This window comes from Delphinus delphis, chromosome 4 (genome assembly GCF_949987515.2).
Source record: "Delphinus delphis chromosome 4, mDelDel1.2, whole genome shotgun sequence".
NCBI classification, from domain to species: Eukaryota; Metazoa; Chordata; class Mammalia; order Artiodactyla; family Delphinidae; genus Delphinus; species Delphinus delphis.
The window spans coordinates 84,479,522-84,496,245 of NC_082686.1; the positions used below are offsets into that span (position 1 = coordinate 84,479,522).

Consider the following 16,724-nt stretch of genomic DNA (forward strand, 5'->3'; position numbering starts at 1 on the left):
TTTGTGGATAGTAAAGGTATTTCAGCCAAATGGGGTAGTAAAAATAAAGCTGCAGAGGCTTGTGGGAAATTAGATCACTGAACAGCAGTTATTCATTTCATTCCCCAAACTGCTTGGGGTGGAGCATCCTCCCTTACCCTCAGTGTCTTTGGTCTTGGCCTTGTGACTTTCTTAGGCCAATGGAAGTGACATCATGATACTTGTGAGTATAGGCCTTAAAATAGGCATGATAAGTTTCTGCCAGCCCTCTTGGAGCTTCTTCCTTTTGTCTCAAGAAGAGCATGTTTCAGGTAACAGTTACTCCTTCAGCCTGGGACCCAGTATGAAGGCACACGCAAGCAGACCTGAAAGTGACCTGGCCTGAATCCAACCGGGCCCAGATAAGCCCAGCTGAGATCACATAACCTTTGGCAGATATGCAGACCTGTGAGTGTAAAATAAATGTCAGTTGTTAGGAATCCCTGATATTTTGGGGTGTTTGTTATGCAGCATAATCTCAGCAAAGATGTGATTAAGACAGGCCAGAAAAGACAAATTAGAAGAGAAGGTAATTGTCCAGTTTGGCTGAAGAATATGCATGCATGCCTGTAAGAAGAATTTACACTTAAGATGAAAATAATGAGTAAAATGACTTGTAGTTTGTTGGATTTTGGCTGCCAAGATGATTTTATAGGTATCTTATGTAGGATTTATGAAAAAATCTACAAAGTTATGGACTTGGAATAAAAGCACAGACTGTCTTGGGTATTTTTCCTTCTCTCCCCACCACTTTTGTGCCCTTTGAGCACATACCAAGTGAACAATGGGGACGTGGGTCTTTCCCCCAAGGACTTTATAATCAGTTTAATAAGCAAGATAGATATACAAATAGGAAATACAAGGGGAGTTTTTGTAAACAAGAAAGTAGCAGGATTTAAGGTAAAGAAGGACTCTGATACCATTCTAGCTTAATAACATAAAGGTTATATGCTAGCAAGAAGTTAATCACAACAGTATGAATGGGTATGATTCATTCATAAATATCCTCTCCTGAGGACAGTTAATTGCCACAGGTCCCCTACTCTTTCTACTTCTCCATCTTCCAAGTCCAGGAACATAAGTGCAAATTGCTGATAATTGACAAGCTACCTGGATGCTTAGCCCAACGTAGAACCCTACTGGGAGGAAATATAATGTTTCAAAAGCAAAATGAAAGAATAAAAATTGAGTGAGTGGGTGGCTCCATGGGAAAGGACCATAAGGGCATAGCTTTTTGGGAAAGACCTAGAGTGTAGAACTAAAACTAATGCTGGGGTAGGGGATGGGTGGAATAGACTAGAGAGGCCTTTCTTTCATCTCCATCCATTTTGGACTCAGGTTGGAAAATGTCACTCCAGCTTCACATTAAAGACTGTTTCCTCCTGGTTTTGTTGTTGTGTTTACTGTCAGTAAGTCCATTTGGTTATAAACTATGCCACCCCTGCCTCTTACTTGCAACTCATCTATATATTGTCATGTCTAAAGAGCTTGTCTCCTCTCAGCCTTCAGGACACGCCCTTGTATTACATGTCTCCTTTTATGAAACAAACTTATATCATTACCTTTCATCTAATGAATTCTGCACCATGGAGTAAATTTACAACCATAACTTTCCTCTGGCTTAAAGATGAGGGAAAATTTGTGTCTTTGGTACATCATTCTGGAGTGTTTCTAGCACTGCCTCAGCCTCCAGTGAATCAACCCTTACTTTTTCCAGGGTGGGCAGGAGAAATATAAGGTCCTCCAGCTGAGTTCTGACTAAGCACTGCCCCGATCCCCTCATTGGTGTGACCACAGGGACTGCAGCCATAAACAAGCTCCACAGGAGGTCTTGCCACTAAAGAACTATCAAACATATTTTACCAACATTTGTTGAACACTTGCTATTTGACAGGCATTGTGGTAGGCATAGCAAGGGACAAAAAATGAATAAGACATGGTTTTCTCCCCCATGGGGGTTTATAATCAAGTGGAGAAATAGATAGGCACAGAAGCAACACAGGATGTGGGAAGCTGAGTGGAAGGACAAGTTTGAGCATGGGCCAAATACAGAACCACCCAGTCTGTAGGTTCCAAATTGGAACGTAGTATAACGGAAATCCTATTCTAGTCACATGGAAAGCCAGAAGAAGACCCAATGGAGGAGACTGATTTAAAACATTATCCTAGCAGGGTGGTCAAAGCTGAGGTACCCTATACTGGTCTGGGGAAAGAAGAATAGGCCCAACTGGATAAAAGGTCCTCTTTTTAAAACCCCATTTCAGCATCTTTTCTTCCTAACTTCCTATTTTTGTTTCACCTCCCAGAGGCACTGGCTAGAAGACTCCTAGAACATTCTTTGCCTGTGGGATAAAGATGGTATGATTTTACTGGGCCTCAGATCAGAACCAAGTGGGTTTGTACTTTAAGCAACAAAACTCCTGCACTCACCATGAGCTAGTTTCCTTTTGGATTGAATAGAAGGGAAGGAGTTAGCACTCCATTCCACTATGTAGACGCTAAACTCCTTTCAGCTTCAGTGAGCTCTTATGTAGATCATCTTGGAGATCTGGTAGCAAAATACCACTTGCTAATAGTTCATTCATTTGTTTTTTAAAGTAGAACAGTCTTGCAAGACAGGCCTGGGAACTAGGCTTATAGGCTGGAAAAAAAGACAGGGATTCAGGCAGCAGCTGTTTTTAATGTGCTTAGAGACTACGTATGTTCTAGGTAGAGAACACACTGCACTCAGTAAGATCGTAAAATATGCATGCGAGTGTGGTAAGAACATGACAGTAAAAATGGTGCTGCCAACACAATTGAAACACTTTGCTGCTAAACCATGTGGCTTCATGTCTCAGAACATGGCAGCAGGATATATAAACACACACACACACACACATAGTTGAGATTTCTTGTGTTCTAAGGCCACAATCCTCTACTTTCCCCACATGATTAATATATAACACTAATAGTATTGCTAATGGTACCCTCTAAACTCTGGGGGGAATGCAAGGCTCCCTCTGCCCCCAATCTATGGAATAGTTTAAGGACAACATAGTTAAGGACAAAATCCTCAGAAACGGCCAATTTGCCATACTAGCAAAGTTTTGAGAAGGGAGGGAAAATGGTGTCAAATGAGGTAGATGGACCTAGAGTCTGTCATACAGAGTGAAATAAATCAGAAAGAGAAAAACAAATACCGTATGCTAACACATATATATGGAATCTAAAAAAAAAAGGTTCTGATGAACCTAGGGGCTGGACAGGAATAAAGACACAGACGTAGAGAATGGACTTGAGGATATGGGGAGGGGGAAGGGTAAGCTGGGACAAAGTGAGAGAGTAGCACTGACATATATACAGTACCAAATGTAAAATAGATAGCTAGTGGGAAGCAGCCGCATAGCACAGGGAGATCAGCTTGGTGCTTTGTGACCACCTAGAGGGGTGGGATAGGAAGTGTCGGAGGGAGACACAAGAGGGAGGAGATATGGGAATATATGTATATGTATAGCTGATTCACTTTGTTATAAAGCAGAAACTAACACACCATTGTAAAGCAATTATACTCCAATAAAGATGTTAAAAAAATTAAAAACTAAATAAGTTAAGCAATCCTTTAAACTCTCATTCAGTGCACCTTAAAAAATTACTATTTTTATTTTAATAAACTTTTAATTTTGAAATGGTTTTAGATTTATAGAGAAGCTGCAAAGATAGCACAGAGAGTTCCCTTGTACCCCTCAACCAGTTTCAGTTTTCCCTCATATTGCGATCTTACAGTATCATGGTACATTTGTCAAAAATAGAAGACCAAATTGGTAAATGACTGTTAACTTAACTCTAGACTTCATTTCACCAGTTTTTCCATTAATGTCTTTTTTTATTCCAGGATCCAATCAAGGATACTATATTCCATTTATTTGCCATGTTTCCTTAGTCTCCTCTGGTCTGTGACAGTTTCTCAGTCTTTCCTTGTTTTTCAGAACCTTGACAGTTTGAGGATTATTGGCTAGGTATTTTGTAGAATGTAAAAAAAAATGCTGTGCTTTAAAATGAGGCCTGATCCTCTCTTACTTGGGAGAAACTGCTTTCTGTCTTGGAAGGCCAGAGAAGAACCATGGTCGATTCTAGGGGAGAAAAGGCATAGAGGAGGACACTAGGCCTCCTCCCACTCTGGTCTTCTGCTCTGGGGATGAAGAGCACCTGAGGACGATGGGTGGTCCAGTATATTTGAGGGCAACTCCCGGAGTCAATGGTCTAACCCTGTACACATCAGAATCACTTGGGGAGCTTCTAAAAATACTCAGAACTCACACCAGACCAATTAAATCAGAATTTCTGGAGACGTGGTCCAGGCCTGGGTATTTTTTTTCTTTTTTTTAAAATTTTTATTGGGGTATAGTTGATTTACGATGTTGTGTTAGTTTCAGGTGTACAGCAAAGTGAATTTGTTATACATATATATATATATCCACTCTTTTTTAGATTCTTTTCCCACATAGGCCATTACAGGGTACTGAGTAGAGTTCCCTGTGCTATACAGTAGATCCTTATTAGTTATCTATTTTATATATAGTAGTGTGTATGTATCAATCCCAGTCTTCCAATTTATCCCTCAACCCCCCTTATACCCTGGTAACCATAAGTTTATTTTCTACATCTGTAACTCTATTTTTGCTTTGTAGATAAGTTCATTTTTAGCCTTTTTTTAGATTCCACATGTAAGTGATATCATATAATATTTGTCTTTGTCATGGACAATCTCTAGGTCCATCCATGTTGCTGAAAACGGCACTATTTCGTCCTTTTTTATGGCTGAGTAATATCCCATTGTATATATGTACCACATCTTCTTTATCCATTCCTCTGTTGATGGACATTTAGGTTGCTTTCATGTCCTGGATACTGTAAACAGTGCTGCAATGAATATTGGGGTGCATGTATCTTTTTGAATTATGGTTTTCTCTGGATATATGCCCAAGAGTGGGATTGCTGGATCATATAGCAGCTCTATTTTTAGTTTTTTAAAGGAACCTCCATACTGCTCCCCATAGTGGCTGTACCAGTTTACATTACCACCAACAGTATAGGAGGGTTCCAGGCCTGGATATTTTTCAACAGCACACTAGGTGATTTTCTTTCTTCCTTCCTTCCTTTCTTTCCTTTCTTTTTTCATTTATTTTTTAATTAATTTATTTTTAAAAAATCTTTATTGGAGTATAATTGCTTTACAATGGTGTGTTAGTTTCTGCTTTATAACAAAGTGAACCAGCTATACATATACATATATCCCCATATCTCCTCCCTCTTGTGTCTCCCTGCCACCCTCCCTATCCACCCCTCTAGGGGGACACAAAGCACTGAGCTGATCTCCCTGTGCTATGTGACTGCTTCCCACTAGCTATCTATTTTACATTTGGTAGTGTATATATGTCCATGCCATTCTCTCACTTCTTCCCAGCTTCCCCTTCCCCTCCCCGTGTCCTCAAGTCCATTCTCTACGTCTGTGTCTTTATTTCTGTCCTGCCCCTAGGTTCTTCAGAACCATTTTTTTTTCGTAGATTCTGTATATCTGTGTTAGCATACGGTATTTGTTTTTCTCTTTCTGACTTACTTCAGTCTGTATGACAGACTCTAGGTCCATCCATCTCCTACAAATAACTCAATTTCCTTCCTTTTTATGGCAGAGTAATATTCCATTGTATATATGTGCCACATCTTCTTTATCCATTCATCTGTTGATGAACACTTAGGTTGCTTCCATATCCTGGCTATTGTAAATAGAGCTGCAATGAACATTGTGGTACAGGACTCTTTTTGAATTATGGTTTTCTCAGGGTATATGCCCAGTAGTGGGATTGCTGGGTCGTATGGTAGTTCTATTTGTAGTTTTTTAAGGAACCTCCATACTGTTCTCCATAGTGGCTGTATCAATTTACATTCCCACCAACAGTGCAAGAGGGTTCCCTTTTCTCCACACCCTCTCTAGCATTTACTATTTGTAGATTTTTTGATGATGGCCATTCTGACTGGTGTGAGGTGATACCTCATTGTGGTTTTGATTTGCATTTCTCTAATGGTTAGTTCATGTGTTTGTTGGCAAGCTGTATATCTTCTTTGGAGAAATGTCTATTTAGGTCTTCTCCCCATTTTTGGATTGGGTTGTTTGTGTTATTGATTTTGTGCTGCATGAGCTGCTTGTATATTTTGGAGATTAATCCTTTGTCAGTTGCTTCACTTGCAAATATTTTCTCCCATTCTGAGGGTTGTCTTTTCATCTTATTTCTGGTTTCCTTTGCTGTGCAAAAGCTTTGAAGTTTCATTAGGTCCCATTTGTTTATTTTTGTTTTATTTCCAATTTTCTAGGAGGTGGGTCAGAAAGGATCTTGCTGTGATTTATGTCATGGAGTGTTCTGCCTATGTTTTCCTCTAAGAGTTTTATAGTGTCTGGCCTTACATTTAGGTTTTTAATCGAGTTTGAGTTTATTTTTGTGTATGGTGTTAGGGAGTGTTCTAATTTCATTCTTTTACATGTAGCTGTCCAGTTTTCCCAGCACCACTTATTGAAGGGGCTGTCTTTTCTCCATTGTATATTCTTGCATCCTCTATCAAAGATAAGGTGACCATATGTGCGTGGGTTTATTTCACACCAGGTGATTCTAATGCACATCCAGGATGGATAAGAGCAGACTTAGCTAGAAATAAAGAACATAATTGCCTAAGTATCCTAGATATGGCCAGGGAGAAGGAGTAGGCCAAAGGCATGCAGTTGGTCAAGGACTTGGGATTTGGGAACCTGGAAAAGGCTCTTTATCGCAGATTTAATTGACAGTATTATTCTATTTACTTACTTTTCTTAACTAGCTTGACAACTAAGTGCCAAGCAGTGGATTTGTTTCCTTAATCATCAGTCTGATGTGAGACTAAAACAAATGAGATTTGGAACCCTGTTCCTCATTTAGTTGTCTAGTGACCAGAGCTGACCATTTGGAGATGCAATCTATTGCTCAGGTAAAAACACTGAACTGGAAATTGGGAAACTGGGTTTTAGTCTTAGGGCTCTAAAAGCCATTTGACCACTGGTTAGTTAAGTCACTAAATTTCTCTAAAACTCAGAGCACTCACCAGAAAAATGAAGGGTTTGAATTAGGTCACCACTGAGATCTCATCTGGCTCTAAAATTCTATGTTTCTTATAAGTCCCAGTTTGTTACTGACTAAATGTTCGTCCTTAAGTGAGCCACTTTATCTCGCTAGGCCTCATTCCCATCTGTTAAATGGAAATAGGGATATCTCACTTCAGGGTTGTTGTGGGCAGTAATTGAGATCATTCTTTCTGAGGTATTGTACAATTCTAGCTATAATGTTTTCCGAAAAGGTGGGTGATTCTTGCCTCTCTTGGGGATCCTTGTATCACCATTGTATATCTTTCCCATACCACATAAATGCCTCCCAAGTACTCAATAAATATCTGTGGATTGAGTAAATGGCATAATTTGAAGATAAAACTTTAGACAACATAGCAGTGGATTGCAACAGTGGCTTCCAATTAGGTTCACCTAAGATGCTTTAAGAATCATGATTCTCCCATTGCCCCACAGACCATCAAATTAGAATCTCTGGGTTTGGGATCCAGGTGTCAGATTTTGTTGTTGTTTGTTTGTTTGGGATCTCCAGGTGATTCCAATGTGCAGCCAAAGGTGAGAACCACAGCTTAGGATGGCTGGTTTTCCTTGCTCAGCAAGTTGAAGAAATAGATGGCTCGAGTATTAAAGATTGCCCAATCCATTTTTTTAAAAATAATTTTATTTATTTACTTAAAAAAATTTTTTTGGCTGCATTGGGTCTTCGTTGCTGCGCGTGGGACTTTTCTCCAGTTGCAGAGAGCGGGGGCTACTCTTTGTTGAGGTGCGTGGGCTTCTCACTGCCGTGGCTTCTCTTCTTGCAGAGTAGGGGTTCTAGGCACACAGGATTCAGTGGTTGCAGCATGTGGGCTCAGTAGTTGAGGCTCATGGGCTCTAGAGAGCAGGCTCAGTAGTTGTGGTGCATGGGCTTAGTTGCTCCGTGGCATGTGGAATCTTCCAGACCAGGGCTCGAACCCATGTCCCCTGCATTGGCAGGCGGATTCTTAACCACTGCGCCACCAGGGAAGTCCAAGATTGCCCCATACTTTAAGGACATGGGTTGTATCTTTCTCTATCTACCACAACACTTAGCTCAGGTGAATGGCTGGAACTCAACGCAAACTTGTTGAATTGGATGGAATGAAAGAAGAATTCCCAGATCACCATTTACTCCCTTAACCATTTCACTCACTGTGTGATACAATGAGAAAGGCAGGGGAAGTCAAGGATTCTAATCCCCTTGATTGTATTCTCACTACAACAGAGGTTCAGTTTTAAAAAATGATTCTTACAATTTAATGAATCTAGTTTGAAAAAGGGCTCCTTCCGTATTTTACCCCCACTCTTCATCCTCCTGTTGATTGGGCTCCATAGTCCTGCAGCTGATTGAATCCTGGGGATGGGGAGCAAGGTAAGCGTCATCTGGCGGTGGTGGCATTTTCAAGAGCCAGCGTTACTGCGATGAGCCCAGGGCATGTCACTGCTTCAAGGTGTTTCATCTACTGACCAAAAGGTACCGGATTTGATCTCCACACTCCTTAGGTTCACAATGCTTTATTTATTCTCATATGAAAAACATATTTTTAAAAAGATTCTGAGATGCTCCTCTTATTATTAATACAGGTGCTTACTTAGTTCCAGATAAATACAGACACCCCCCCCCTTTTTTGAATGAGTTGTAGCTTTATATGAAGCTAATGGAGCAAGGCAATGCTCAAACGTCAAATTAAACTGCACAGCTCTGTAATCACTCAGACTGACATGGCATAAAAGGATAATTAGTAGTTCATTACATGGAACATTGTTTGTTCAGCTAAATTGATTTCTCAGCTGCCCATGTTTTCTGTTTACTTAGTAAGCGCTCCACTGCACATTTTTATTTGAGAGCTAGGAAATCCCTTTCCCTGAACTTTTTTTTTCTCGATCAGTGCAGTTTTACAATATTATTTGCTTGAGCTGGGTGAACCTCTGAATGGCATACAGGTGTACGGTAACAATCACGAGTGTGGATTGATGCACGGAACATAAAACCGGCTGTGGTTAGAAACCTGGGAGACTCTCTCCAAAGGCCGGGATATACCCCATGGCTCTGTATCTGGAAATGCTTTTGTGGCTGTTTGCTTTTCAACTTAAGAGTGAACTCCCCTCTCAGAAAGGGAGGGAGGGAGAGAGAAATTGGAATAAACACTAAATCCCTTGCCGTTCAAAGTGGAAATTTTCCAACAAAGTTTTCTTCATGTTGCCTGCTAATGCCAAGATAAAGAAAACAGTGGCTGTTTTAGGATTTCCTGTGTCCTTGTGCACCAACAGCAGGGTTTAGGAAAAAAAAAAAAAAATGCTGACTTCAAAACTTTCTGAAATTGCTACCTTATAACGATAACGTGAATTTTCTAGGTTGGTGCAGCACAGCGATCCATAGAACATGCCTGTCGGCTGTTTCCATGTCCATGGCAATTCTCCTTCCTGGGGAGTGAAGCAGCCACATAGATTTTACTGGTCAAATATAGACACTCAGATGCGTGGTCTTTGACACCATCAGCACCTGCCTCCTAATGCGTAGCTCACCCAGGGTTTTGCCATTGGCTTGCTCAGCTCTGCTTGACCCATAGGTTAATGCGTTGACCTGAATGGCACCTTGGCGTTGTGACAGTCACAAAGAGAGGAGAGACACCAGTTCTGCAGCAAGTTCAGGCTTTGGGCACATGATGAAATATAAATCCGGGCAGGGTGTCAGGCTGGTAGTTCTGCCACAAAGATTCTCAACATTAATTAGGTTTTGCTAGTCCTTGGAGGAACTTAGAAATCTGCTGTTTGAAATTAAATATTTATGTTGTCTGTATTAAGTGGAGAAGGTGGGTCCATGTGAAGAGAGGGGAGGTCTTTGAGGCTAGGCAAGGAAAAGCTTAGGGGCTCACCCTGGTTAAGAATTCTTTCAAAATACATGTGTGCAGCTGGAGTTCATGCTAGTGGAACTAAAGATTGTATTAAATTCCACCACAACAAGTTCTGGTTTCTTTCCTTGGCCCATTAGAAGGCTCCTATAACATAAACATGACATATTGAGCAGGCATTTCTCAGTTACCAATATTAATGGAAGGAAATAGAACCTGCATGAATGAAATCCGTAGATAATCCCAGAGGCTCACCAGTGCTTTTTGATTTAATCTTCTTCCCTAGCAACATTTGGTGTTGGAGTCAGAGTTGAAGGTATACTCAGAAGAAGAGAATCTCATCTTTTGAAGAGAGTATGGACATATTATAGTTGTATTCTTCAGCAAAGACCCTTAATTTTCTGTAAAGAAAGTAATTTGGGGGTCAAGATCCTGGGCAGGCCATTCTCCTATAGGCTTTGAATGTGAAGACCAGTCAGAGTGAAGATCTGTGATTACCTGGTTTGTATTGGGACATTGCTCAGGTTAAAACAATGATAGCTAATGAATGTGCCCATCATGAACTGAAGCCTACTGTGTGTCTGGCACTGTGCTATGTGTTTTACACCTGCGATTGTGGTCCCTTCCCTCCCAACTCTAATTGCAGATTTCCTTTTCCTTCTTTGGCTATTCCCAGTACTCTACCTTAAGGCAATGGGGTGGTTATCAATATAAGACTGTCCTTTATTCCTGAGCAGTACCTGCCACCTGGAGGTTTGCCTGGATGCTTGCTCATCTGTTCTACCCTCTTTATATGCTGCAGCCTCCCTGGGTTCTCTTGGACAGGGCTTGGACCTTCTGGCTCCCTTTTGTCATCCTCTATCTCATTTTTCCTGTTACTGTTTTCCCTGAGTTTTGACAATCTGATTAGCTATTGCTGGTACCCCATCCCCCAAACCCCCTGCTAATGTGGGAATATGGGCTCAAACATAGCCCAATTCCTAAGCAGATGCCTATAAAGGCAGAATGAAAGTAAGTAGTCCTCCCCAACTTGCTCTTGCAGTGTTTTATCAAAGTTCTGCTGCTAAACTGAATTATCTGAAGGTCTTGTTACAACTCATGAATTCTTGTTTACACTAACTCTCCTTGGCTGCCAAAGAGACCTGTAAACTGCTTCTCTAAGGGCAAATCCTGGGCCTCATATGTCTCTCTCCTCAATCACAGACTCTCCTCAGCCCTCTTACAACGGCCCAGGATACAGGGTTAAGATTCTCTCCGGATGGTCCTTCCTCTGTGCCTGGAACAATGCCTGGCATGTAACAGATCCTCAATAAATACTTGTTGAATAAAGTCTGGCATCCTTGTCTAGACTGGGGAAGGGTCCTAACCTCTTAACACTTACGTCTCTGTCTTTGCCTTCAGGCTGGGATCCTGCCTTGCTTGGTCAGGAACTCTGCCTGGTTTCCAGTTCCTCAACTGCCATCACCTTTGGAGATGCTTTTCTCCAGCTCATTTCACTCTGCCCTGTCTTGCTCTGTGTGGCTAAGAGGACTTTGATGTCTCATTCCTGAGTTTACAAAGCTGAGTTACAACAGCTTTGCCCTCCAGTTTCTCATTTGAATCTCTTGGTTTTCATCTGTGTTCCAAACTGCTGAGAATCTGAATGTTTGCTCTAATCACTGCTTCTCACATATGACTTTGGTTTTGTCGTCATCTTGCTCTCACCTTGATGCTGGCCTAAACCACTAGGTCTTGCTTCATATTCCCCAGGAAGAAGCATTTGGAAGCTAAACCCCAACAGAGCCTGAAGAAGGCAAGTTGACTTTTCATCTCAAGCACAGTTTCCAATGCAGTCATGTGCCATGGATGTTTGCTGCCACTCCCTCAGGCATTAGTGAATCAGGAAGTATGTTGGTTCCCTTGACCCTTGCTGGTGAAGACCAATCACATAGCTAAATATATTAAGGCCCATTAAACTGCAAAAATCTGGTTGTAAAGCAAGCCAAGGAAAGCAAAATTTACAAGATTCACAGCTTGAGACACAGTCTAGAACTGATATGGGAAAATAAGTGTAATAGAAGCCTCAGAATTAAAAAGGAAATTCCACTCTTATGTCCTAGCTATTGTTGGGCTTTTTGATAGTAGGTGTGAGTACATGAGTGTAAATAATTTGCATATATTTATACTCCAATTACTGGTTTATAGATGATATATAAAAAATGTAGGTGATATTTATATTTTACTTTAATGAAAAGTTATAAAATGAGTAATATTTATTCAAGAACCTAGAATAACTCCTTTGGATTTACTTGGATGATTAGGCCAGGAACACATTATATACATATATATATAATATATAGTGTCTCGTCTCTCTGAAAGAACAAAGTGCCAGTTCTGCAGCATTTCAATCTGTCAAGAAAATATATATGAGCATGTTTTTCTTTTGAAAGGCATATTATTATGTACCCAATAAATCAAAATGAGCTCTTCTGAGTGACTTACATCTGTCAAATAAATAAAATTTGATCCCACGTATATGTATCACCTGTTAAACAAATCCAGTGTGGGGACAAAACTAATTCAGTTATGTAATGCTTTTAAGAACAAAAATTAAAATAGATGTTTATATCAGAACACTTGTTTATAAAAGAAATATACTCCATAATATGGATAATTCATACTTTATTTAATCATGCTGCTATTGATGGACATTTAAGATTATGTGATTATAAACAATGTTTATATTTGTATCCATGTGGAAATATTTCTGTAAATTTAATTGTTGGGACTTCCCCGGTGGCGCAGTGGTTAAGAATCCGCCTGCCAATGCAGGGGATATGGGTTCAATCCCTGGTCTGGGAAGATCCCACATGCCGTGGAGCAGCTAAGCCCCTGTGCCACAACTACTGAGCCTGCACTCTAGAGCTGGCAAGCCACAACTACTGAGCCCACGTGCCACAACTACTGACGCCCATGCGCCTAGAGCCCATGCTCCACAACAAGAGAAGCCACCTCAATGAGAAGCCTGTGCACTGCAAGGAAGAGTAGCCCCCGTTCATGGCAACTATAGAAAGCCTGCGCGCAGCAACGAAGACCCAATGCAGCCAAAAGTAAAGAAATAAATTTATTAAAAAATAAGTGAAATTGCTGTTTTAAAGAGATTGTACATTTTAATTGATAGATATTGTGAGACTTAAGCTCCAACCAACACTGCATGAGAATGTTCATAACCTTATACTATCTCCACTACAGGACTTCTGGTTTTTGCTTACTTGGTGAGTGAACATAGTTTCCTTTGGATTTATTTATTTATTCTTACAATTTTGCTGACTTAAGTACAATTGACCTACAATATGCTTGACATGTGACTTCGTGTGTTTATGTATGGGTTGTGTATGAGAAACTATCACCACAATCAAGCTAATAAACGTTACTATTGCCTCTAAAAGTTTCCTTTGCCCCTTTGTAATTCTTCACTACCTCTTCCATCCCCTCTCCACACTGTCCCCAAGCAACCACTGATCTGCTTTCTATCATTATTCTATTTTCTAGTCTTTTATTTAAATGGAATTTAATTGTTTTCTTTTTAGTCTGGCTTCTCCTACTCTGTATAATTATTGTAAGATTCATCCATGTTGTTGTTTGTATCAACAATTCATGCCTTTTTATTGCTGAGTATATATGTCCATACTATAGGATATACCACAATTTATTTTCCATTTGCCTGTTCATGGATATTTAGGCTGTTCTCAAATGTCTTGGTTATCAGAATTGTGTGCCTACATGCTTTTATTTCTCTTGGGTACCCAAGCATGAAAGGGCCAGGTTGTATGGTAGGTTTATGTTGAACTTTTAAAGAAACAATCAAATGGTTTTCCAAAATGGTTATAACATTTTACATTCCCACAGTGAGAGTTCCAGTTGAACCACATGCTCTCCAGCACTCTGTCAAGTTTTAATTATTTTAGTGGATGTGTACTGGTATTGCATTGTCATTTTAATTTGCATTTTTCCAATGACAAATGATGTTGAACATCTCAGGTGCTTAACTGCCATATACATATCTTCTTTGGTGATGTGTCTGGTTGAATTTTTTGCCCATTGTTTTATTCAGTGGTTTGTCTTATTATTGAGTTGTAAGAATTTTTTATATATTCTAGGTACATGTCCTCCATCAGATATATATGTTCTGTAAATATTTTCTTCCAGTCTGTTGGCTTGTTTTCTCCTCCTCCTCCTTCTTTAACAGTATTTTATGAAGAGCAGAAGTTTTAAGTTTTGATTAAATCCAGTTTATTGATTTTTTTTCTTTTATAATTTGTGTTTTTGTGTTGTATCTAAGAAACCTTTGCCAAATCCAAGATCACTTGCTGACTTTGAAGCTAGAGGAAGAGGGCTAGGATCCAAGGAGTCAAGTATTCTCTAGGAGTTGAAGGCCAGAAAATGGATTCACCCCTAGTGCTTCTAGAAAGAAAAACAGCCTTGCCAAACCTTGATTTTATCCCAGTGAGACACACATCAGACTTCTAATCTATAGAAATTTAAGATAATAAATCTGTGTTGTTTTAAGCCACAAAGTTTGTCATAATTTGTTACAACAGCAAGAGAAAACTAATATGCCATAGTTTATCTAATTTTAGTTTTTGATTTTCCTTAAAAGTATGTAGAAATAAAATTAATTTTTATATATTGGTCTTGTATCTTTCAAACATGCTAAACCTTTCCAACTTTCCATGGAATTTTCTATATAGATGATCATATGATCTTGTATGAATAAAAACATTTTTTTACTTCTTTCCAATCTGCATGCTTTTTTATTTCTTCTTCTTGCCTTATTGTACTGGTTAGAACCTCTAGTACAATGTTTACTGGAGGTAGTAACAGTGAGCACCCTTATTTTTTCCTGACCTTAGGGGGAAAGCATTCAGTCTCTCACTGTTAAATATGATGTTAGCTGTAGGTTTTTCATAGATGCCCTTTAACAATTTGAGAAATTTGCTCCTATTTTAAATTTGTTGAGAGTTTTTATTAGAAACGGATTTTTGATCTTGTCAATTTTTTTGTTTTTTTCATTATTGAGATGATCATATGGTCTTTTTTAGTTTATTAATATTATGAACTACATTGATTGACATCAAATGGTAAAGTAATCGTATATTGCTGGCATAACCACATTTGGCCATGATTATGTTATCCCTTTTACTTATTATTGGGTTCAAGCTGTTAAAATTTTATAAAGAATTATTGCATTTAGGGCTTCCCTGGTGGTGCAGTGGTTAAGAATCCGCCTGCCAGTGCAGGCGACACAGGTTCGAGGTCTGGTCCAGGAAGATCCCACATGCTGTGGAACAGCTAAGCCCGTGCACCACAACTATTGAGCCTGCGCTCTAGAACTGGTGAGCCACAACTACTGAGCCCACGTGCCACAACTACTGAAGCCCGCGTGCCTAGAGCCCGTGTTCTGCAATGAGAGAAGTCACCACAGTGAGAAGCCCGTGCACCGCAATGAAGAGTAGCCCCTGCTCACTGCAACTACAGAAAGCCTGCGCGCAGCAATGAAGACCCAATGCAGCCAAAAATAAATAAATAAAACAAACTATGGAAAAAAAAAGAATTATTGCATTTATATTACTGAAGGATATTGGTCTGTCCTTTTCTTGAATGTCTTTGTCAGGTTTTGATAACAAGGCAATGCTGGCCTCATAGAATGAGTTGGGAAGTATTACCCCCTTTTAAATTTTCTGAAAAAGTTTGTGTAGAATTGATATTACTTCTTATTTAAGTGTTCAGCAGAATTCACCAGTGTAGCCTTCTATGCCTGCGGTTTTCTTTGTAAGAAGGCCTTAAACTACAAATTTAATTTCTTTAATAAATATAAGCCTACTGACGTCTATTTCTCCTTGAGTAGACTCTGACAGTTTGTGTTTTTCAAGAAATTTTTCCATTTCATCAAAGTCGTAGAATTTATTGACATAAGATGTTTATAACATTTCCCTTCTATCATTTTATCATCTGTAAGATCTATAGTTATATCTCACACTCTTTTTTTTTTTTTTTTTTTTTTTGCCATATGCGGGCCTCTCACTCTTGTGGCCTCTCCTGTTGTGGAGCACAGGCTCCGGATGCACAGGCTCAGCAGCCATGGCTCACGGGCCTAGCCCCTCCGCGGCATGTGGGATCTTCCCGGACCGGGGCACAAACCCGTGTCCCCTACATCGGCAGGTGGACTCTCAACCACTGCGCCACCAGGGAAACCCCTCACATTCTTGTTATCGGAAATTTGTGTCTTTTTTCTATTTCTTGATCAGTCTGACTATAGTGATATCAACTTCATTGATATTTCAAAATAATCACCTTTTTGTTTCACTGGGTTTTTTTCTGTTTTCAATTTATTTATGGTTTTAAAATTATTTCTTCTCTTTTGTCCATTTTGGGTTTAATTTGCTCTTTTTCTCATCTTATAACATGGAAACTGAAATCACTGTTTTGAGACCTTTCTACTTTTCTAATATAACTGTTTTAGTGCTTTAAAATTTCCTCTAAGTACTTCTTTAGTAGCATCTCACAAATTTTGATAAGGCATGCTTTTATTTTCTTTCAGTTTAAAGTACATTCTGATTTCCCCTTCGATTTATATTCTGATCCACAGATTACTCAGAAGTGTATTATTTAGTTCTCAAATTTTGGATTTTCTACTTATGTTGTTGATTTCTAATTTAACTCCATTT

General features: G+C 39.5%; 1 pseudogene; it reads right to left on the reverse strand.

Annotated features, from left to right (window-relative positions):
* Nucleotides 1-286: 286 nt before the first annotated feature.
* Nucleotides 287-16,724, reverse strand: part of LOC132424426 (DNA polymerase eta pseudogene) — a 76,075-nt pseudogene continuing 59,637 nt past the window's right edge.